General features: G+C 44.0%; 1 protein-coding gene across 3 annotated transcripts in view; it reads right to left on the reverse strand.

Moving 5' to 3' along the window:
* GGT5 (gamma-glutamyltransferase 5) overlaps window positions 1-24,137 on the reverse strand; it is a 340,283-nt gene that overhangs the window by 216,097 nt on the left and 100,049 nt on the right. The window contains exon 1 of one of the 3 annotated variants that reach the window (XM_073674251.1): window positions 5,654-5,776. The exons of the other annotated variants lie outside the window; for them this stretch is intronic. The gene's annotated coding sequence lies outside the window, so the exon portion shown is untranslated. Of the gene's footprint in view, window positions 1-5,653; window positions 5,777-24,137 lie in introns of those variants that run through there. 3 annotated transcript variants of the gene reach the window in all.

Below are 24,137 nucleotides of genomic sequence, written 5' to 3' on the forward strand. Positions count from 1 at the left end.
CCCCCACCAGCATCCATAGGCCCGGCTGCCGAGTACCCCATTGCCCTGGGGGCGCGTCACCAAACTCTGCTGTCAGGAAGGGAATTATGAAGGGAGAAACTAGTCCCTGTCTCTCCTCATTTCTGCTCTTTTTTTTAAATCATTGTTTTTCTGTGCAAATGTGTGTGCATTTATGTCTTTATGTATTGAGTTTTAAACTAAGTAAATAAAGAGAGAATTTTTTAGTTTTTTTTTGTTATGGTTTACATGTTTAAGGGCCCCATAAGTTGATCGCTTTGGTTGTTGATTGAGGGAGCTATGTGGGGGCTCCTATTGTATGTAGGGGGCTATGTATGGGGGTCATACTGTATATAAGAGGCCATGTGGGGGTTCATATTGTATGTAGAGGGCTATGTGGGGGCTCATACTTATATAGGAGGCTATGTGGGGGCTCATATTATATGTAGGGGGCTATGTAGGGGATGTCAGCATACTTAATTCTGCTCAATAGTAAGTCATATAATTAATATAAAAAAATAATTATAATTAATATGTTAATATTGACCAGAGTTAATTTCAGCCACAACAGTCACAGTCTTTCATGTTGCCCCTTAGGAAAATAATTTTCCCACCCCTGCTCTATAATGTATAGTGCTATGTTATGTATAGTGCTGTACATAAGGGAAGAATTTACATGGTGTGCTACGTGTACCACTTTCCTTGTCGGGAATGCCCACACCTTATAAATTGCCCGGGGCCCTGGCTACTCTTAATCCGCCCCCGATGGAGGGGGAAGGCCGCATCAAGAAATATTGTGTGGGATGCATTTAAGGCATTTAATAGAGGGATTTTGCAGTCAGATATAGTGTATGTCTGGAAACAGCTTGAAAAAGAGGAAGAGCAAGTGAAAAGGAAGCCGCAACAGGAAAAAGCGTAATTTATAATATCCCTGGATGAAATTTCAAGAGGAGAATGGGAGGAAGGAAGAAAATATATGAGACAGTCTTGCAGCAAAAGGCACAATAACAGCTAGATATATGAGAAAGGCCCAGGTACATGGAGGGGGGAAGATCGCATCAGGAAATATTATGTGGGATGCATTTAAAGGGAACCTGTCAGCAGTATGATGTCGGGGCGCAGACCCTAATTCCAGCGATGTATCACTTACAGGGGTGGATTAAGAGTAGCCAGGGCCCCGGGCAGTTTAGAAGCCGTGAGCGCCCCCTTCCCAGGTACCCGATGTATCACATGACATGTCACATGATCCTCTTTGATAGATGTGAGTAAAACACAGATGCTCTGGTTACATCTATAGACTGAAAATGACGGATTTTTTTTCCATTATGTACAGTCCTATACACAACATAGCTCTGTATAAAGCAGAGCAGGGGGGAGATTAATATTCCCGAGGGGCCACATGAGAGACCGTGACTGTTGTGGAGGCCGAACCAATAGGCTGAAATTAATTCTGCTCAATAATAATATTAACAAAATAATAAAAAAAATTATATTAACTGTATGACTTAATATTGAGCAGAATAGCCTCCTGCATAGCCTCCTAGATACATAGCCTCCGAGATACAGTATGAGCCCCTGCATAGCCTCCTATATACAGTATGAGCCCCGCATAGCCTCCTAGGTAGAGTATGAGCCCCTGCATAGCCTCCTATATACAGTATGAGCCCCGCATAGCTTCCTAGATACAGAATAAGCCCCTGCATAGCCTCCTAGATACAGAATGAGCCCCTGCATTGAGCAGAATTAAGTATGCTGACATCCCCTATATACAGTAGCTCCCTATATATAGTATGAGCTCACACATAGCTCCCTATATACAGTATGAGCCCTACATAGCCTCCTATATACAGTAAGAGCCCTCAAATTGCCTCCTATATACAGTAGGAGCCCCACATAGCTCCCTATATACAGTATGAACCCGTACATAGCCTCCTAGATACAGTATGAGCCCCTGCATAGCCTCCTAGATACAGTATGAGCCCCTGCATAGCCTCCTAGATACAGTATGAGCCCCTGCATAGCCTCCTAGATACAGTATGAGCCCCTGCATAGCCTCCTAGATACAGAATGAGCCCCTGCATAGCTTGCTAGATACAGATTGGGCCTCTGCATAGCCTCCTAGATACAGAATTAGCCCCTGCATAGCCTTCTATATACAGTATGAGCCCCACATAGCTTCCTAGATACAGAATGAGCCCCTGCACAGCTTCCTAGATACAGAATGAGCCTCTGCATAGCTTCCTAGATACAGAATGAGCCCCACATAGCTTCCTAGATGCAGAATGAGCCCCCGCATAGACTCCTAGATACAGTATGAGCCCCTGCATAGCCTCCTAGATACATAATGAGCCCCTGCATAGCTCCCTATATACAATATGAGCCCGTACATAGCTCCCTATATACAGTATGAGCCCGTACATAGCTCCCTACATACAGTATGAGCCCGTACATAGCCTCCTAGATACAGAATGAGCCCCGCATAGTTCCCTATATACAATATGAGCCCATACATAGCTCCCTATATACAGTATGAGCCCGTACATAGCTCCCTATATACAATATGAGCCTCTACATAGCCCCCTATATACAGTATGAGCCCGTACATAGCTCCCTATATACAGTATGAGCCCCTGCATAGCCTCCTAGATACAGAATGAGCCCCTGCATTGAGCAGAATTAAGTATGCTGACATCCCCTATATACAGTATGAGTCCCCACATAGCTCCCTATATATAGTGTGAGCCCCCACATAGCTCCCTATATACAGTATGAGCCCTACATAGCCTCCTATATACAGTAAGAGCCCCCAAATAGCCTCCTATATACAGTAGGAGCCCCACATAGCTCCCTATATACAGTATGAACCCGTACATAGCCTCCTAGATACAGTATGAGCCCCTGCATACCCTCCTAGATACAGTATGAGCCCCTGCATAGCCTCCTAGATACAGTATGAGCCCCTGCATAGCCTCCTAGATACAGAGTAAGCCCCTGCATAGCCTCCTATATACAGTATGAGCCCCACATAGCTTCCTAGATACAGAATGAGCCCCTGCATAGCTTCCTAGATACAGAATGAGCCCCTGCATAGCCTCCTAGATACAGAATGAGCCCCACATAGCTTCCTAGATGCAGAATGAGCCCCTGCATAGCCTCCTAGATACAGTATGAGCCCCTGCATAGCCTCCTAGATACAGAATGAGCCCCTGCATAGCTCCCTATATACAATATGAGCCCGTACATAGCTCCCTATATACAGTATGAGCCCGTACATAGCTCCCTATATACAGTATGAGCCCGTACATAGCCTCCTAGATACAGAATGAGCCCCGCATAGCTCCCTATATACAATATGAGCCCATACATAGCTCCCTATATACAGTATGAGCCCGTACATAGCTCCCTATATACAATATGAGCCCGTACATAGCTCCCTATATACAGTATGAGCCCGTACATAGCTCCCTATATACAGTATGAGCCCGTACATAGCCTCCTAGATACAGAATGAGCCCCGCATAGCTCCCTATATACAATATGAGCCCGTACATAGCTCCCTATATACAGTATGAGCCCGTACATAGCTCCCTATATACAATATGAGCCCGTACATAGCTCCCTATATACAGTATGAGCCCCTGCATAGCCTCCTAGATAGAGAATGAGCACCTGCATAGCTCCCTAAATACAATATGAGCCCGTACATAGCCCCTATATACAATATGAGCCCTTACATAGCTCCCTATATACAGTATGAGCCTGTACATAGCCTCCTAGATACAGTATGAGCCCCTGCATAGCTCCCTATATACAATATGAGCCCGTACATAGCCCCCTATATAAAATATGAGCCCCTGCATAGCTCCCTATATACAATATGAGCCCCAGCATAGCTCCCTATATACAATATGAGCCCCAGCATAGCTCCCTATATACAATATGAGCCCGTACATAGCTCCCTATATACAGTATGAGCCCGTACATAGCTCCCTTCTCTGATCGACTCTCAGTTCCACAGCCAACTCAGAGAATGGTCGAATCCCTCTCTGGTGGCGGCAAAATGCAGCTGCCTGAGCGACACCTCTGACCACCGCATGAGGTGGTCCGAAGACACCCCCTGACGGCTGTGCCCAGGTCACATGCCCCCCTGATTCCTCTAGGTACGGCCCTGTACAGTCTATATGAGAATACATGACTGGTATCTATAATATAACGGGAGATGAGTGTCTCTGTCTGAAGCCTTTATAGACTGTGCACGGACTGCACGCAATGCGCCTGCGCAGTCTGGCCAGAGACAGAAGAACGCATGGAGCCGTTACAGGTGAGAGGGAGGACGAGGATAAAGGATTGTGATGCTGAAGAACGCATTATGAGTAAGAGCTGACCCCATACCGCTATCTCTGGCGCCATTAGGACACATACCTTGATCTCTGGCTCCATTTTGTTGAAGACACTGTGTGCAAATTTGTCAACAAAATGGCCCTGGAGATCGCGCTATGCTCAGGCGCGAACTCTGGCGCAACACTCCTCCAGCCTCACCGGAAGAACAGCAGAACAGGCAGAATGGGGGAGCATATACCAGGATGGGGGAGCATACTCCGGGATGGGGGAGCATTCGGTTTCAGTCATGGGGTCTGGTCCGGCACCGGTTCAGTCATTGCTTTGAGAATACAGAGCACCCGATGTAACCTCGGCCCTGACTGACAGCCGGCCTCAATGTAGAGCCAGTGTCAGTCAGTGCTGGGGGCGCGGTTATAGGGGACGCTCTGTATACATAGAGTGGTGACCGAACTGGCGCCGTCCCACCCCCATGACTGAAACCGAATGCTGGCGAGAAGAATAAAGTTAATTTTCTCCCCGCTGCATTCAGCTGCTGGGCAGTATAATAACGCTGTTAACCTGCACATTACCTGTTATATATGCAGGTTAATAGTGTTATCTCTGATGACAGGATCCCTTTAATTCTGTAGCACAACAATTGTTTGTTTGAAATTTGTTTGTGTTTTAAAAACATGCAAATAAAATAAATAAAATTGTGACCATGAGACAGATCTGGGGGCTCATAGTGCAATACGAGAGATTGGGATCGCGCCTGCACCTTACACATCCCTGTGTAGCTCCAGCCTTAGTGACCACACACATCCATCGCTCGGACAGCGTGCCAGCATGCCTGATCGTTTCTCCCATCTCCTGGCGCCGGCAGTGCACGGCGGCTGCGAAGGCCGGATCTGATAGATATACACACGGGCCATACAATACACTGCACAGACCCTATGACAACACTTCCTGGCACAGCACACTGGTGGGAATAGTTTTGTATTTTCATTGCAAATGACAAAGAAATCGGCACCGAAAATAAGAAAAAAAAATCAGATTGTGAGATTCTTGCAAAAATGTCACTTTCTCTTATTGAGCAGAGATAATAAAGTACACCCCTGTCAGTGTCAGCCACGTCCATTGTGTGAGACCTCTGCTGCTATCAGTGAATAGACACCACCTGCGCTCAGGTGCAACTAATGACTGCTTCCATTACCTTTCCACAAGCAGAGATCCGGACACCTCAGGTCACGTGACACCAAAGGAAAAACAAGAAGTGAAGGTGTAAGACAGAGCGCACTACAAGCCGCAGCATGCTGACAATACAATGCACACCTACCTCTCAGGGCACTGTACGGCGCCAGCCTCCGACGGGTCTCAACCTGCACACTGCCTGCTCCCGGCTCACACATCCTGGAGGCCGGGCCATTCCTGCTCTGCCTGACATCATGAGGCAGGGAGGGCCCAGCGTCGGTGCACGATCATCATGACAACATGCTGCCGAGGCGGCCGGCTAGGAGCAGCTGCACAGCGTGAGTGGCCACCTTACTTTTAAATAAACGCGACCGGCTGCCCGCGCTGTGTATGCTGGGTCCGCTCTGCCTGACGTCATGTGGCAGAGCGGGCTCAGCATCATTCAAGCCATCTGCAGCCGCAGGCCCGCGTCGGTAAAAAAAATCATTGGGATTGCGAATTATAATGGGGGAAATTCATGGACCCCCCCCCCCGGAGCCTCGTGCCCCGGGCGGTAGCCCAGATTACCCTCATTATAATACGCCTATGATCACTTAGTTTACTGGTTGCAGCAGTTGTGATAGAATCACAGTTTTCTCTGCTGCAGAACAAGCAGAGCTCAGTTGTTGAGCTTTGTTTAACCCCGCACACACCACAGCTTTCTGTGTACATTGTATAGTGACAGAGAGCTGCTAATCACTGCTGAGAGTGGGGTTGGACTACCAGACATAAGGCAACTTTTCCTGTAGTGATAATTTCCTGCTGATACAACACTGATTGTATTGAAGCAGCAAAACGCAGCCCAGTAACTAAGGTTAGATAACTTAGCTTAGCATTCCTGAGCACTTGGTCTGAGCTACACATACTGCCACATCCTGAGGCCTCTGACTAGCTAAGTTATCTAACCTTGTCTTTTTGTAACATTACCTGTTTTATTTACTCCTGATGAACATCATAGAGAGGAGAAACGCATTAATTGTTACCAATTTTGGGTTGTTTGTATAAGTGTTCATCTATAACTACTTTTTCTATTGGTATGAATATAGCCATGATGTCAGATCATTTGGGCTCCTATCTATTAAATATATCATAATTTGCCCTGCCTCAATTTGACCCACCCCTATTGCCAAAAGGGATAGACAGGGTTAGGAGAGACAGCAGTCGAGGAGTGGGGGCGCCATTGCGCAGGATAAAAGGGTGCCAACCTCCACTATTGGGTAGGGGCAGGTCTAGGGCCATATAAGGGTCATTACCCCTTCCTGTCACTATTCATCTTTTATATGGAGTATTTTTTCATCCTTACAAAGATTTAAACCAATAGATATGTGTTAATATGGTCCTGAGCCTATAAAGTGACACGTGGTTATTTGGTCTGCTACTCATTCACCACTGACCTAGAAGTACTATAGGTACCATTTTGTGCTGGCTGATCCTTTATTTACTAAATGACAGGCATAAATGTGCAATAAGCTGTGTCTATACATTTGTTGTCAACTTAAAAGACACTGCTATATATGCCTAAAGCACCAGCACTTTAAATAAGTCTCTGTGGTCTACAGCACCAGCGCTTTTTTTCTATGTTGGTGATATCATGAAACCAGACATAAAAAATAGGGTTATATGGCAGCAGCATTGTCTACTGGTACTTTTTCCTAGTTTCTCCCAGTATTAGGGCCCTCACAGGGCAAGGAGGGACAGCCGCCGAGGAGCGGGGGCGCCACTGGCGTAGGAAAAAGGGTGCCAACCTCCACTGTCAGGTAGGGGTGAGTTTGAGTGTGAGTTATAGGGACATTTAGTTCCTTTTTATATATGTCTTTCAACAGGGTGATGTGTCTTTTGTATTGTATTTTATTAAGTAATTATTAAAAGTAATGCTTTAAGTCTATTTTCCTAAAAAGTACGAAGCAGAACCGGTGAATTATTGTAAAAAGGCGAGTGGTGCCAGCATAAAGTGTGGTGTTGATGTGAGAAATGTCTGTGAGTTGTGCTTATCTCATTGCTGGCCTATTGTGATAGGTGAGTGGATGAGTGAGTGGGACATGGAGTCCCCCTATATGGTGACATCCAAGGCATGTGTGTCAGAAGCAGTGCTGTTTGTAACAGGAGGTTGTAAACTATTGAGTGAATGGTGTCATTAACAAAAGATAAGTACTGGGTTTAACTATATATTGTACACATTTATATTGTACACTAATCAGTTCCCTGAGATTGATAAGGGATGACTAAGAGATTTTATGAGATTCTAGGTATTTTATTACCAGTTGATAGTACTATCCTAGTAAGACTGATATGATATACATGTGAGTGCATTATATGTAGTCTCTTTTCAGCTTCTATTATTAGTATAGCAATAAAAGATAATTTTAAGGATATTTAATCCCTTTCCCGTATTCAGTGAATTTTTGACCCACAGGATTTAAAGATGCTACAGTCGACTATCAGTGATTTGTCAAGTTTAAGTTGCAAGCAAATGTATTCAACCCCAGTTGCAAATTAGGTTTATTAGCGAAATTTACAAACTTTCTGCTGTTTGCAATAAACTAATCAAGAACATTTTCAGTAGCTCAACACAACTAATTTAACAAGTGAGATTTGAAGAAGTATGTTGCAGCATGCAAATCTAAGAATATTAGTAAACTGAAGGCCGTTGACCATGAGGATTGGGCTAAGATTCCTCAGGCACACTGCCAGTAGCTGGCCACACCACAGTCGGGCTACGCATCATGTTTCCAGCAAGTTATAATAGCAAAAGGGTGATCTACTAAGTTCTTAAGACTATTGTCATAAAGGGGTTGAATAAGACTACACTGTGTTCCAAATTATTATGCAAATAATATTTTCTCAGATTTTCCCAAATTACCTATATGAATTGCAGTCATTGTAATTTTCCAGTCAAATAACTATTAGAGTACAATTGAAAGATTTTTGTACAAACTGCCTATGATAACACTATATTTAAAAAAAAATAAAAAACTCAAACTGCACTCAAAATGCATGTTCCAAATTATTATGCACAGCAGAGTTTTCAACCTTTTCATTTTAATAAAGAACAAAAAAATTATAAGCATTAGCAGGTTATTACAAACTGAAATCAAACAGTTTTCAACTCAAAACTTTATTCTAGGTGATGTTACATTTGCACATAGGACCGCTTGTTCGAAAGGAGCTTCTGAACTCTCTCGTCCATTGAATTTATCAGGTTTTGGATGGTTTCTGCTTTAATTGTTTTGCATGAGGACAGAATACCCTCCCAGAGCTGATGCTTAGATGTGAACTGCCTCCCACCATCATAGACACTCCTTTTGATGATGCTCCAGAGGTTCTCGATGGGGTTGAGGTCAGGGGAGCATGGGTGCCACACCATAAGTTTGTCCCCTTTTATGCCCATAGCAGCCAGAGATGCAGATGTGTTATGTGCAGCATGAGACGGGGCATTATCATGCATGAAATGATCTCGATGGTCCAGATGGATGGAGTGGAGGATGGCTGGTTGATGGACACCCCATGCAAACACGGCTACGGCACTAACAAGGAGGAGGTGGAGTAATGTTTTGGGCTGGAATCATGGGGAGAGAGATTGTCGGCCCTTTTAGGATCCCTGAAGGGGTAAAGATGAACTCCATAATGTATGTTGAGTTTCTCAAACAGCACTTCCTTCCATGGTTCAAGAAGAAGAATCGTGCATTCCGCAGCAAGATCATTTTCATGCATGATAATGCCCCGTCTCATGCTGCACATAACACATCTGCATCTCTGGCTGCTATGGGCATAAAAGGGGACAAACTTATGGTGTGGCACCCATGCTCCCCTGACCTCAACCCCATTGAGAACCTCTGGAGCATCATCAAAAGGAGTGTCTATGATGGCGGGAGGCAGTTCACATCTAAGCAACAGCTCTGGGAGGGTATTCTGTCATCATGCAAAACAATTGGAAGCAGAAAACATCCAAAACCTGACAAATTCAATGGACGAGAGAGTTCAGAAGCTCCTTTCGAACAAGCGGTCCTATGTGCAAATGTAACATCACCTAGAATAAAGTTTTGAGTTGAAAACTGTTTGATTTCAGTTTGTAATAACCTGCTAATGCTTATAATTTAAAAAAATGACCATTTTTTTGTTCTTTATTAAAATGAAAAGGTTGAAAACTCTGCTGTGCATAATAATTTGGAACATGCATTTTGAGTGTGTTTTGAGTTTTTTATTTTTTTTAAAATATACTGTTATCATAGGCAGTTTGTACAAAAACCTTTCAATTGTACTCTAATAGTTATTTGACTGGAAAATTACAATGACTGCAATTCATATAGGTAATTTGGGAAAATCTGAGAAAATATTATTTGCATAATAATTTAGAACACAGTGTACAGTCGTCAGTGTTAATTTTGGAGAAATCACTTGTTATATTAGTTGTTTTGAGGTAATTAAATTATTCTTGTTTTATTGGTTTATTACAAACAGCAGAAAGTTTGTAAATTTTGCTAACAAACCTAATTTGCAATTAGGGGTGAAATATTTTGATTGGAACTGTATAGGTGAACAATGGCTACTCAATAAGCTTGTTGTAAAAATCTGAAATTGATTAACCTCACTCAAATATCAGGGTTAGATTAAAAAAAAAAAAGTGACCAGATTGGGACAGTGATGCAGCCGTGCCACACCTGAAAGCTGTAGCTGATGCACATTTTTATTTATTCATCAAGCAATCTCTTGATTTTTCTACTGAAACAGTGGCTCCAGTGCAAAATTAAGTAATTGATTAACCCCTTTAAAGCCCAAGATGTACTAGTACGTATCTGCGCCCTGGGACTTAAGAGTCAGATACGCATTAGTACGTCATGGCGATCGCGCCCGCCACACAGGCTGTGGGGGCGCGATTGCCGCCAGATGTCAGCTGATTGTCACAGCTGACACCCGGTGCTATGTGCTGGGAGCGGTCCCGCACCGCTCCCGGCACATTAATCCCCGCAATGCTGCAATCGAAGTCGATCGCAGCATTGCAGTGGCAAGGGGAGGTGATCGCGATACTCACCTCTCCTGCCGGCGTCGAACGCTGTCTGCCGCTGCTTCCCAGATGTTGCCATGATGACCCGACATCGTCATGACAACATCCGTGTCACCAGACAGCAGGAAGATACTTTGGTCATGCGCAGTGCATGACCAAAGTATCTTCTGCATCTGCAGCGCTGACAGCCTGTATAGCACAGGGATGGTGCTCCATCCCTATGCTATACAGGCGATCAGAATAAAAAAAGTGAAAGTCCCATAGTGGGACAAAGAATAAAAGTAAAAAAAGTGTTAAAAAATTAAAAAAAAAATTAAAAAAATTAAAAAATATAAAAAAAATAATCCACCAAAAATAAAAATATAATGTACCCATCAATAAATATTGCTATGAAAAAAAAAAACAATAAAAGTACACATATTTGGTATCGCCGCGTCCGGAACAACCGGACCTATAAAACTGTCCCACTAGTTAACCCCTTTAGTGAACACAGTAAAAAAAAAACAAAGCAAAAAACAATGCTTTATCATCATACTGCCAAACAAAAAATGTAATAACACGCGATCAAAAAGACAAATATAAATAAAAATGATACCGCTGAAAACGTCATCTTGTCCCGCAAAAAACAAGCCACAATACAACTCCATCAGCCGAAAAATAAAAAAGTTATAGCTCTCAGAATAAAGCGATGCAAAAAAATATTTTTTTCTATAAAATAGCTTTTATTGAGTAAAAGAAAAGCGACATAACATAGAAAAACTATATAAATGTGGTGCCGCTGTAAACGTACTGACCCGAAGAATAAAGATACCTTATCAATTTTACCACACGCGGAACAGAATAAAAAAATTTAAAAAAAAAACAATTCCTGAATTGTTGGTTTGTGTTTATTCTGCCTCCCAAAAATCGGAATAGAAAGTGATCAGAAAATGTCACGTGCCTGACAATGGCACCAATAAAAACATCAACTCATCCTGCAAAAAACAAGCCATCACATGACTCTGTCGGCTAAAATATGGAAAAACTATAGCTCTCAAAATATGGCAATACAAAAACTAGATTTTACAAAAAAATGCGTCTTTTAGTGTGTGACAGCTGTCAGTCATAAAAATCCAATACGATTCTGGTATCGCTGTAATCGCACCGACCCAAAGAATAAAGTCGTCTAATCACTTATACCGCACGAGGAACAGCGTAAAAAATAAACTCTAGGGTTAGGATTAGGGTTGTGCTAGGGTTAGGGTTGGGGTTAGGGTTGGCTAGGGTTGGGCTAGGGTTAGGGGTTAGGGTTGGGCTAGGGTTAGGGTTGGGGTTAGGGTTAGGGGCTAGGGGTTAGGGTTGGGATAGGGTCAGGGTTGGGGTTAGGGTTGGGATTAGGGTTGGAATTAGGGTTAGGGTTGGGCTAGGGTTAGGGGTTACGGTTGGGCTAAGGTTAGGGTTTGGGATAGGGTTGGGGTTAGGGCTAGGGTTGGGCTAGGGTTAGGGTTAAGGCTGTGGTTAGGGTTGAGCTAGGGTTGGGGTTGTGGTTAGGGTTAAGGTTGGGGTTTGGGTTAGGGTTGGGCTAGGGTTAGGATTGGGCCAGGGTTAGGGCTGTTGTTTTTTTCAAAAGTAAAAAAAAAAAGATGACGATATGGCGACTAGTGTTGAGCGCAAGTGCTTGCTACTTAAGTTTGCATCGGGTGCTCGGGTATGCACTGAGTATCGAGGGTGCTCAAGTGACATGCTCGAGTCTCCGCCCCATATGCTTCGCGGCCAAAAAATCCTCGCGGGTATTGCCTGTCATGCACGAGCAATCCCCGCATGTTATTTTTTGGGTGTCTAATAACCGTGAAACATGTGGGCGGAGACTTAAGCATGTCACTCGAGCACCCACGATATATGGTGCATACCTGTGCACTCAAGTAGCGAGCACTTGCGTTTAAGACTAATGACAACTTATTCAATATGATGACCTAATGTTATCAAATTCTGTGTCGTACCTCTGGGTTCAAAATGTTCACTACACCCCTTGATAAAATCCTTGAGGGGTGTAGTTTCCAAAATAGGGTCACTAGTGAGGGGTTTCCACTATTTAGGCACATCGGGGCTCTCCAAACGCGACATGGAGTCCGCTCTCGATTCCACCCAATTTTGGGTTCAAAAAGTCACACAGTGCTCCTTCCCTTCTGAACTCTGCTGTGCGCCCAAACACTGTATTTTCCCCACATATGGGGTATTGGAGTACTCAGGAGAAATTGCACAAAAGTTTTTTGGTCCATTTTCTCCTCTCTTATTGTGAAAATAAAAAATTGGGGGCTGAAAAACATTTTTGTGGGAAAAATGTGAAAATTTTATTTTTACGGCTCAATGTTATAAACTTCTGTGAAGCACCTGGGGGTTCAAGGTGCTCACCACACATCTAGATAAGTTCCCTGAGGGGTCTAGGTTCCAAAATGGTGTCACTTGTGGGGGGTTTCCACTGTTTAGGCACATCAGTGGCTCCCCAAACCCAACATGGCGTCCGCTTACTATTCATGCAAATTTTTTATTCAAAAAGTGAAATGGCGCTCCTTCCCTTCCAAACCCTGCCGTGCGCCCAAACAGTGGTTTTTCACTATGGGGTATCTGCGTGCTCAGGGGAAATTGCACAACAAATTTTGGGGTCCATTTTTTCCTGTTACCCCTGCGAAAATAAAAAAATTGGGTCTAAAGTAACATTTTTGTGAAAAAAGTTAAATGTTAATTTTTTTCTTCCACATTCCAAAAATGTGGTTTTGAGCACCTTGAGGGGTGCAGTTTTTAGAATGGTGTCACTTTTGGGTATTTTCTGTCATAAAGACCCCTCAAAGTGACTTCAAATGTGATGTGGTCCATAAAAAATGGTTTTGTAAATTTTATTGGAAAAATGAGAAATCGCTGGTCAACTTTTAACCCTTATAGGCAGCTCCCTAATAAAAAAAAAATTTTGGCTCCAAAATTGTGCTGATGTAAAGTAGACATGTGGGAAATGTTATTTATTAACTATTTTGTGTGACATATCTCTCTTATTTAAGGGCATAAAAATTAAAATTTTGAAAATTGCTAAACTTTCAAAATTTTCGCCAAATTTGTGTTTTTTTCACAAATAAACACATGTGATAGCGAATAAATTTTACCGCAATCATGAAGTACAATATGTCACGAAAAAACATTCTCAGAATCAGGGGGATCCGTTGAAGCGTTCCAGAGTAATTACCTCATAAAGTGACAGTGGTCAGAATTGTAAAAATTGGCCTGGTCATTAACGTGCAAACCACCTTGGGGGTAAAGGGGTTAATTAGCAATTTGAAAATATCAATGAATGTTAGCCTTTGCTGTTTTTGTTTTTGACTGTGATTTTTCTGCGCCGTTTGGCCTTACTCTCAGAGTGATGAACAAGTAATTTGATATGCAAATTGCCTATTCAGAGAAAAAGAGGTCTTGAACTCTGTAGGGCAAGCTACTGGAAGCATCAATTCTACAAGTCACAATCAACCCTTTAACGAGTCGTGAAATATGACTTAGGATAAAAGCCAAATCAGAATCTAAATTTGCAGAAACGGTGTTTCGGGCTGTTTGCCCTCGTCAGTGCAAAGTATGAGAACTGATTTGGCTAGGTGAGAGGCTCTGGACTGAGGTCTAAGGGGTAACGGTTCTCCTTGTGGAGAGTGACATACCGGCTCTGGCACGTCAAGGTAAGGAAGCTTATTCGCCGTGCAATTCTCCTCTGGGAAATGTACTGTAATATGCAAATTGCCTCTTCAGAGAAGAAGATGACTTGAACTCTATAGTGCCACCTATTGGAAGCAGCAATCCTATAAGTCACAATCAACCCTTTAACGAGTCGTGCAATATGACTTAGGATAAAAGCCAAATCAGAATCTCAATTTGCAGACACGGTGTTTCAGGCTGTTGGCCCTCGTCAGTGCAAAGTATGAGAACGGATTTGGTTAGATGAGAGTAATTTGAATCACCTATGCACTGACCTCAGGGCTGTCATTGCGTATTTGGGATTGTGCTCCACTAAGAAGTCTGAGGCTTTCCCTAGATTCAGTTTAAACATGTATACTTGAAACTCTTTAGGAGTGCTTTTGCGATGGGGGGTACAAAATTGTGAACTTTTACCAACAGCTTGTACCCCAAATCCTAACTCTGTATCTTGTTCATGTACCCTAGATGCCGGGTGTGTACTCCAACCCATACCTTATTTCTTTACCCGGAGTTCCATTATGAGCCTGCAGAGACCCTACTACAGATCTTGGATTGCCTGGTCATCTTCTCAGTATTTGCTCTTCAGTCTCAAACTCAGCTCCTCTGTCTTCCTCAAGTCCAATATCTTAAACTTCTGAATCTCCCTTGCATTTTGAATCTTGATCCAAGAATCTAAAGTATGTATACTGTACCCTGTGGCCTAGAGAATTATCAGGAGTTCCAGTATGAGTCTACTGAGAATCTCATGCAGGATTGCTATGGACTGACCGATCCTCTGTCTGGTGGTTGCGCTTGAACCGCTGAATTAAGTCCCCTGTCTGGAATTCAGGTGTTTATCTATCTAATCCAAAAATTTAACATATTCCCAAAAATTTGTAATCTGTGTCTGAAATGTTATCCTGTTTTTGTATTTAATTTTTTACTCAGCATGTACTATTTATTTGGTCCCCTCTACTGGTCTGTAGCTGAGACAGATCCACACATAACATGAATGTAAAACATGCTAATGTGAAATTGGCCTAAAGTGTGTTTTGTGTGTTTGTCATGACCATCATATGCATAAAAACGAATAAACTGAAACAAATAAAAGTACACAATGTGTTAATAATTCCTGTATTACGGGAATGCCATGCCAAAAGTCTTTCTTGATAATCTAAATACACTAAATCCTTCCATTCATTTCCAGAATGTATTAACCTACAAGTGCTGACTTGCACAATTCTAAAAAAATGTTTATATAGTTTCCTACTGTGCAATGCATTGACTGTTACACACATTTAGGTTCTTTTTTTTAATCAGATCTTATTGAAAAATATACAACAGGTAACAGTTGTGCAGAGTTCGATTACACATTGCAACATCAGTTATCTCGTGTTATTGTACAAAGTCGTAATGTGAATCATGACGTATAAAAAATAAAGTTAACTCTTAATATTTTCCTTATTTTTATATGTTCTAATAAAACGGAACACCCTTTGCCCCCTTTGATATACCAGAGAAATCTCTATTTATCCTAAGTCCTAAACATTTAGGTTCATTGAGACAGTGCAATCTACTCTTCAGACAAGATAAATACTTCGCCCAATAAGGGTGCTTTTGTGGCACCCCAGGGGTCCGGTTGCCACAGTGGCATTGCCTCCCTCACAAGAGGTGATGCCATGCCTGGAAGCAAGCAGGGGTCCCCTGGTCAGGTATACCAGCATACAACACTTTCCTGGCTCCAGTCCAGCAAGGGGAGCTCCTCCCCTTAGCAACTGGGATCTGGAGGCGGCTTTAGTTAGAGTTAGTGAGAGGAGTTGAATACAGGACAGCGACGACGAAAGACCTGGGGAGTGGCGCTGCACGGAAGCTCACCCCAGAGAGGAGCGTATAAGAACCGGACACCCGAGTCAGAGGTTGCGGGGCACTGAAGGCCCAGCAGCAGAAACCGGAGGGCAGGAGACTGCAGATCTCCTGGCCCCATCAGACGCCCGGAGGCTCAGCAGCACCATAGGGCCCAGCACCGCTACGTGTGAGCGACACTCCGGGAAGGCCCGAGCTGCCTGCCATACGGGTGAGCACAAAGACGTTTTACTCAGGGATGAGGGCCACAGCACAGCTATAAGCACTAGGGCCAAAGAGATTAGCGCAAAGTGAAGGCCTACAACTTCATCTGGCGATTTGCATTCCCAACTTGCTTCCAGGCCGCCCGGACCTCTACTACCAGCTAGTACCCGTGCCCCGGTCTGCCTAACCACCGCAAGTAAAGATAAGAGGAAACCGCCATTAAGTTGTGGACTGATTATTGTTACTCTCGCGCCCGGACTGACTGGTGTGAGTGTGATTAGTGATCCCACTGTACCATGAACCGAGGAGTGCCTGGAGGGGCATAACTAAGTATCAACCTGATCCGACCAAGGTCACACGGCGGCTCAGTCGACTCCGTGAACCAGGGAGGAACCGAGCAGAGGGACCAGGTGCTACTCCAGGTCAGACCCCAGTCACAGCTGTTGACCCACACCGGGGAATGCAGGAACAGGCAGGTTAGCTGGTATGCAGACAGGTGGGCACTGGCAGGCACGGCTGGTATGAAGGCAGGTGGGTACTAGCAGGCACGGCTGGTATGAAGGCAGGCGGGTGCTGACAGGCATGGCTGGAATGCAGACAGGCAGATACTGGCAGGTATGAACGCAGGCTGGATAGGGACCAGTACAGACTGGGATACAGGAACAGAGCCGCAGGTGCGATGGACTAGCAGAGCAAAACCGCAGGAGCGGTGAACAAGCAGAGCGGCGCAAAACCGCCGGTGCGGTGAACAAGCAGAGCGGAGCAAAACCGCAGGTGCGGTAAACAAGCAGAGCAGAGCGGAACCGCAGGTGCGGTAAACAAGCGGAGCAGTGCGGAACCGCTGGAGCGGTGAACAAGCAAAGCAGAGTGGAACCGCAGGTGCGGTAAACAAGCAGAGCAGAGCGGAACCGCAGGTGCGGTAAACAAGCGGAGGAGAGCGGAACGGCAGGTGCGGTAAACAAGTAGAGCAGAACCGCATGTGCGGTAAACAAGCGGAGCAGAGCGGAACCGCCGGAACGGTGAGCAAGCAGAGCAGAACAGAGCAGAAGGTGAAGGCAGACAGGACAGGGCTCTGTTCACATGGAACAGACTGGAAGATACAGGAAGATGGCTAGAACACAGGAGGTAAATACAGAGGCAGGGAAACAGAATGAGCAGAACCAGATACACACAAGGTACTTACAATGAAGTAGCGAGTGGACAGAAAACTCACAAACAGAAGTACAGAGACAACGAGTTGGAGTTAGGTGCAGGTTAAGACACTGCAGGAAAAGGGAAGGTACAAACATGGAAACAAACAAGAAACGTGGTAGGACACTGTTCAGACAGGAACTGAAACAGAAACAAGATACAGAAATGAGCCTGGGAACTCAGCCCCCAGGGTGGCGGAAACAGACAGGAAACAGGCCTGGGTATACAGCCCCCAGGGTGGCAGAACAGACAGGTAACAGGCCTGGGTATACATCCCCCAGGGTGGCGGAACAGACTAGATACAGGACAGGACCTGGCAATTCAGTTGCAAAGGACAAACTGAGAGAAAGTGATGCTCAGGCACCTCCTACTGGGCGGAGGGGATTTAAGTATCCAGTGACTCACAGCAATAGGCTGGGGATGCAAAAGGACTGTGCACACAGTAGCTATAAGAAACAAGCAGAAAGCCGCGCCGATGCACTAAGCAATCAGACAAGAGACATGGACAGAGCAGGTACTGGAGCAAAGAGTGCAGCATGGACTGACAGGTAAGATTGCGGTCTTGCATGGTGGGAGGTGGTGCACCATGCAAGCACGCCGCCAGGGATGTTACAATTATTAACTGTGCCATCCACTGCACTACACTGCACAGCAACATCTATAACATCACCATTTCCTGCCCTGGAGCTAAGCTCTGCCTGTGGAGAGCTGAACCAACTCTGCTGCATCACCATCAGCTCCCGAGGATCTGCATCGCAGTGGCGGCTCCACATAGCCGCATACCATAGGTGGCGTCACGAACATTATATAAAAACTATATTCCCTTTTCTTTAAAACCCCTTTTATTGACCGCCCTGGGTTACGGACCGGGTCACCGCCACTGTAACATTCCCCAGCATCGACCGGCCCGGCTACCGAGTACCCCACTGCCCAGGGGGCGCATTATCTTGGCGTCATGAACAGGATACACGAAGCCTGGTAAAACCGGGTCCTGTGTGTCACAAAGACTGTGTATAACTGTATAAACTGCAGCCATTACTGTAGCACATGCAGCGTTAATGATATGCGGGGTGTCCCATCATGGGCGGAGCCTCGGAATCAGTGCCAAAATAGGCCCCTCCCACTTGCATAGACTGTACCAGAGTTGTCTATCACTCAGGCTGAAAGGTGCCAGCCTTCCCCTTTGCATCAGACTGAGGGGGGACATTGTCGCCTCCCCCTGCAGAGGGCTGTGTCAATGTCAGTATCTTCGCATATGTGCGATGGCACAGTATGTATTGCACATGAATATGTTAAAGGGGGGGGAAGAAAAAACCTGCAATAATCAATAACTGCAAAAAATTCATCTGCACTGGAGCCAAAGCAAGTCAATGTGCATATAAGATATACAGGTATATAGACATAATTGGCATGTATCAAAAGTAAAAATTACTTACAAATAGTATGCTAAATTGCTCCCACAGACCGGACCGCGTCCACCCCGACGCGCGTTTCGGCAAGCGCCTTCGTCAGGGGGTGGAGACTTCAGGCAAAACAGGAAGTATAAAAACAGACGGGAAACCAATGAGAAGGTGCCAATCGTATAACGGGCGTGTGGTTGTGGACCAATCAACAAGAAGGGGGCGTGGTGTGACTCGATGCGAGCTCTGGCGTCAGCACGTCTCCGCGACAACCATTTCATGTGACCCGCAGTCATGGGACCACGTGAGAACACGTGACCCGGAACCACAGGGCCCCATTGAAGACGCGGCCGGCACGGAGACCACACAGACACCAGAGCGCGCCCGCGTGCCGCCATCTCCAAGGTGATAAAGGAGGCGTGATATGACGCATATGATGTAACGGCAACCGAGGGCAGCCGCGACCCCTGCCATAGAACATGAGGTCCCTGATGGCGGTAAGATTCCCTCCACAATACGGCCCAAGTCCAAAAAATTTCCAGCCCTTTCAACATGTTCCAATATTGATTTATTTGTCCAAATTGTAGCCAAAGATTTGGAGACGCTCACCAAGAAGGCAACACATGACAATCTTAGCAAGGCGGAACGCCTCTCCTTAGACAGATTACAAAATCTTGATGATGTGGTAATAAAACCGGCCGATAAGGGTGGTAACATCGTTATCTGGCCTACACATATGTATGAGGTAGAGGCGTTTCGCCAACTTGGAAATGTAGATTGTTATAAAAAACTAACGTATAACCCCTCTAGTGGTTTTCAATCACAACTTTGTAGTCTATTATCATTGGCCAAGGACAATGGAGTCATAACTAAGGAACTTTTCTTGCCACTCCAAGTTAATGAGCCCACTATTCCCACACTGTACCTTCTTCCAAAGATACACAAGAAAATGGAGAGACCACCGGGCAGACCGATTGTCTCGGGTATGGGCAACTACTTCGAGCAGGTCAATAAATTTATTGACGCAAAACTCCAACCTTTGGTGGAATGTCTTCCGTCATTTACAAAAGATACGAGTGAATTCTTAAAAAAGGTTGATGGATTACATATCAACGATGATACGCTATTGGTCACATGTGATGTAGAGTCCCTCTACACTAACATCAGGCATGCGGATGGAATCAAAGCTGTTCAATTCTTTTTACAAACCTCTAATACATCTACTGCAATGTTTTCCTTTATTCTACAACTTTTGGAATTTTCCTTATCACATAATTTTTTTGTTTTTAAGGGGTCTTTCTACCTGCAGCTCCAAGGAACAGCGATGGGCGCAGCTTTTGCGCCCTCATATGCCAAACTGTTCCTGGGGCTGTGGGAGAGAGACCTCTTCCTGTCGGATCGTTTCTCGTCAATGGACCGCGTCCTCTTTTGGACGCGGTACATTGACGACATATTCCTGATCTGGCAGGGGACTAGGGATTCTCTCACTGATTTTATGTCTAAGTTGAACAACAATGACTATAACATTCACCTTACGTTTGAGGCGTACGTTTCATCCATTAACTTTTTGGATGTGAATATTAAACGTGATACCAACAATGTATTACAAACTGACATGTATCGTAAGCCAACTTCTGTTAACTCGCTCCTACACGCTTCTTCAGCTCATTCCTCCTTTATGATCAACTCTATGCCTGTTGGTCAATTTTTGAGACTTCGTAGGATTTGTTCTTCGGATACAGATTTTGAGAAACGAGCCTTGGATCTTAGGGCCCGTTTTCATGAACGTGGCTATAGCCACAGAATGGTCAAAAGGGCTTACCATAGAGCCAAACATACACCACGCGAACAACTCTTGTATTCCTCCAAACAATCAACTGACAAGAATTATGTTCGCTTCATTACGACGTTCAATGCCCATGCTGAGGCCATGAGACAATGTCTTGATAGATTTTGGCCTATTCTCTTGGCAGACCCCATATTATCTAAGTACCTTTCGGACAAACCACAAATTACTTTTCGGAGATCCAAAAATCTATATGATCAATTAGTCACAAGTCACTATCAATCTACGCCCCCTAAGACATTTTTGGATAGCAACCCTCAGATAGGAGGTTGCTCACCATGTGGGCGATGTGTGGCATGTCCCAATATTGAACGATTGAACACTTTTGCGGATTCAAAGGGACTCAGATCATATAAAATTAATTAAAAAATTTCTTGTACAACTAAGGCTGTTATATATTATGCCACCTGCCCATGCCCTAAAATTTATGTTGGGATGACAACTCGACAATTAAAGGTGCGGGTACGTGAACACATCTTGGGTATTATGACTGCTAGAGATGAGAAAGATGTATCAATTCTGAAGACAATCCCTAGACACTTTAAAATCCATCACGATTGTGATAGTACGAAATTTATGGTCCGCGGTATTGACTCCATTTCTCCCACTATTCAAGGAGGTAACGTTAGTCGCAATCTTGCTCAGCGGGAAACGAAATGGATTTGGACCCTAAATACGGTTCATCCTTTTGGTCTCAATGAATACAATAGTTTTATCCCATTTCTCTGACCATCTATGTGATATCAGGTCTGTTTTTATTTTTTAACATTTTTAACTATTTATACTTATTAGTGTATGTTTTCATTTATGTTCTGATTACTATCGGGTGTTGTGATATTCATTTATAGTTACAACTCGTTCTGGGTTCTAACTGATGATTATATATTTGTATCTTTTCAGTTTTGTTTTTTGTGGTCTGATTATGCGGGGGATACGACTGTGTGGTGTCACGTTTCTATATATCTGATGAACATTGAATGGACTTACATCGATCGTTGTACATCAACATATGATCTTCATAGATTTTCACATACCGACTCATGTCGTTTGGGGTCCAAGAATGTGGTGGATACTATCATGTGGAGTGTCATGCCTTCATGCGTTTTGTAGATATGAATTGGGGTTTATACGATGGATTTATGTGGACTCAACGTATTATTATTATTATTTTTATTTTTTTTTATTTTTATTTTTTTGTACTAATATATGGTGTATGTATAATATTATTTTTTGCTGCACGTATATGTATATGTGCCCACGCGCATGTATATATATGTGTATATATGTATTGTATATGTGTGTGTGTGTATATATGTATAGTCTTGCACGTCCACGTTCATGCTTATATGAACACATTTAGTCATACACACATTCACATCATTTTTTGTCACTTTATGCATTTAGTCATCTTAGCACATTTCTTTTTTCACATTTATTTATGAATATTTAAATAATTTTGGTATTTTTGCAAGCACTTGCACATTCTTCCTCAACTCATCACATTCACTTTATATTTTTCACTGTCCCTACATTCTCTCCTATATTGTACTTTTCACTTTTTTCATACACATATTTATTATTACACTTTTTACACCATACACTGTTTATAGTCTTTTTATCCTACTATATATTATTCTCCACCTTTTTTTCATTTTTTTCACTTTTTTATTGTACATCATTTTATTATTTTATTTTCATTTTTCATCATTATTATTTTTGTTGTCACCATTCTATTCAATCAATTGGACTTTGTCCCTATTGGATATAATTGGCATGTCTCTATTCCTCTTTCTTTCCCCCCTCTTTTTCGTTCCAAACACTGGTAATTGATTCTTTCACACTGGAGGTGGTACGCATTGCTGCTATGTTGCCTTGGATACCCGCGGCTTCTGTGTGTCTCTATGTGATCTTTGCACTGGTTGGGTGCTGGTCGCATGACGCATGGGTCGCGGCTGCCCTCGGTTGCCGTTACATCATATGCGTCATATCACGCCTCCTTTATCACCATGGAGATGGCGGCACGCGGGCGCGCTCTGGTGTCTGTGTGGTCTCCGTGCCGGCCGCGTCTTCAATGGGGCCCTGTGGTTCCGGGTCACGTGTTCTCACGTGGTCCCATGACTGCGGGTCACATGACGTGGTTGTCGCGGAGACGTGCAGACGCCGGAGCTCGCATCGAGTCACACCACGCCCCTTTCTTGTTGATTGGTCCACAACCACACGCCCGTTATACGATTGGCACCTTCTCATTGGTTTCCCGTCTGTTTTTATACTTCCTGTTTTGCCTGATGTCTCCACCCCCTGACGAAGGCGCTTGCTGAAACGCGCGTCGGGGTGGACGCGGTCCGGTCTGTGGGAGCAATTTAGCATACTATTTGTAAGTAATTTTTACTATTGATACATGCCAATTATGTCTATATACCTGTATATCTTATATGCACATTGACTTGCTTTGGCTCCAGTGCAGATGAATTTTTTGCAGTTATTGATTATTGCAGGCTTTTTCTTTCCCCCCCTTTAACATATTCATGTGCAATACATACTGTGCCATCGCACATATGCGAAGATACTGACATTGATTTACTTTATATTATATATTTTACACATAATTTAGGGGAACCTTTAAAGCACTAGCACTTACATATACTATTTATTATATTTATATATACTGCAATACTGTGCACTTTATGTATATTAATATTTTCCCACATGCATTTTGCACACCATCCGGATACGCGCCCCTGTTTTTTAGATGTTTTTAATTATTGTATTTGATCTGCTATACATTATTGTCACCTGTTACCAATAAATATATTATTCACTACATCTGGTATTTTGGACTTTATGGTCGGTTCCTTTTTTTCCCCTTGTTTCTCGGGCCATTAAACAGGTAGACCCCGACAGTGTGCGAGACGAGGACAGATTGCTAACTGAGCAGTTTATTGAGGGGCTCCTGTCTAACGCTCACCAGACATAGCTGCCCATTATGGCTCTGCAAAACCCTGATCTGGACTTTGCGCAATTTAAAGACCGAGCCATCCGGGTGCTAAGAGAACCAACCCCAGGTGGCACTGCATCCCTCCGGTGCCCAGCTATCACATACCAGCAGGAGGTGGCGTCCTTTTCCCGAGCACCTGTGGAGGCTGATGCGCAGACCTTAGATAATGACCCTTCTGCGGACTTACGCCTCAAGGTCTAGGAGCTGACCAAAAGTGTGGCTGCGTTAACCAAAACCGTGCAGGCCATGCAAGTGTCTCCAAAGGAAAAGATCCAGCTGGCTTCCAGTCCAGATGACGTCCCGTGGTGACGACAGAGAAGAATTCCACCGACCATAGGGAGGAACAGCGATCGCTACGACCAGAACGGACAACCCATCTGACGATGCTGTCAAAAGGCGGGG

The sequence above is a fragment of the Phyllobates terribilis genome, unplaced genomic scaffold (assembly GCF_046119375.1).
Source record: "Phyllobates terribilis strain yellow unplaced genomic scaffold, ASM4611937v1 Scaffold_1__5_contigs__length_1240528914, whole genome shotgun sequence".
Lineage (NCBI taxonomy): Eukaryota > Metazoa > Chordata > Amphibia > Anura > Dendrobatidae > Phyllobates > Phyllobates terribilis.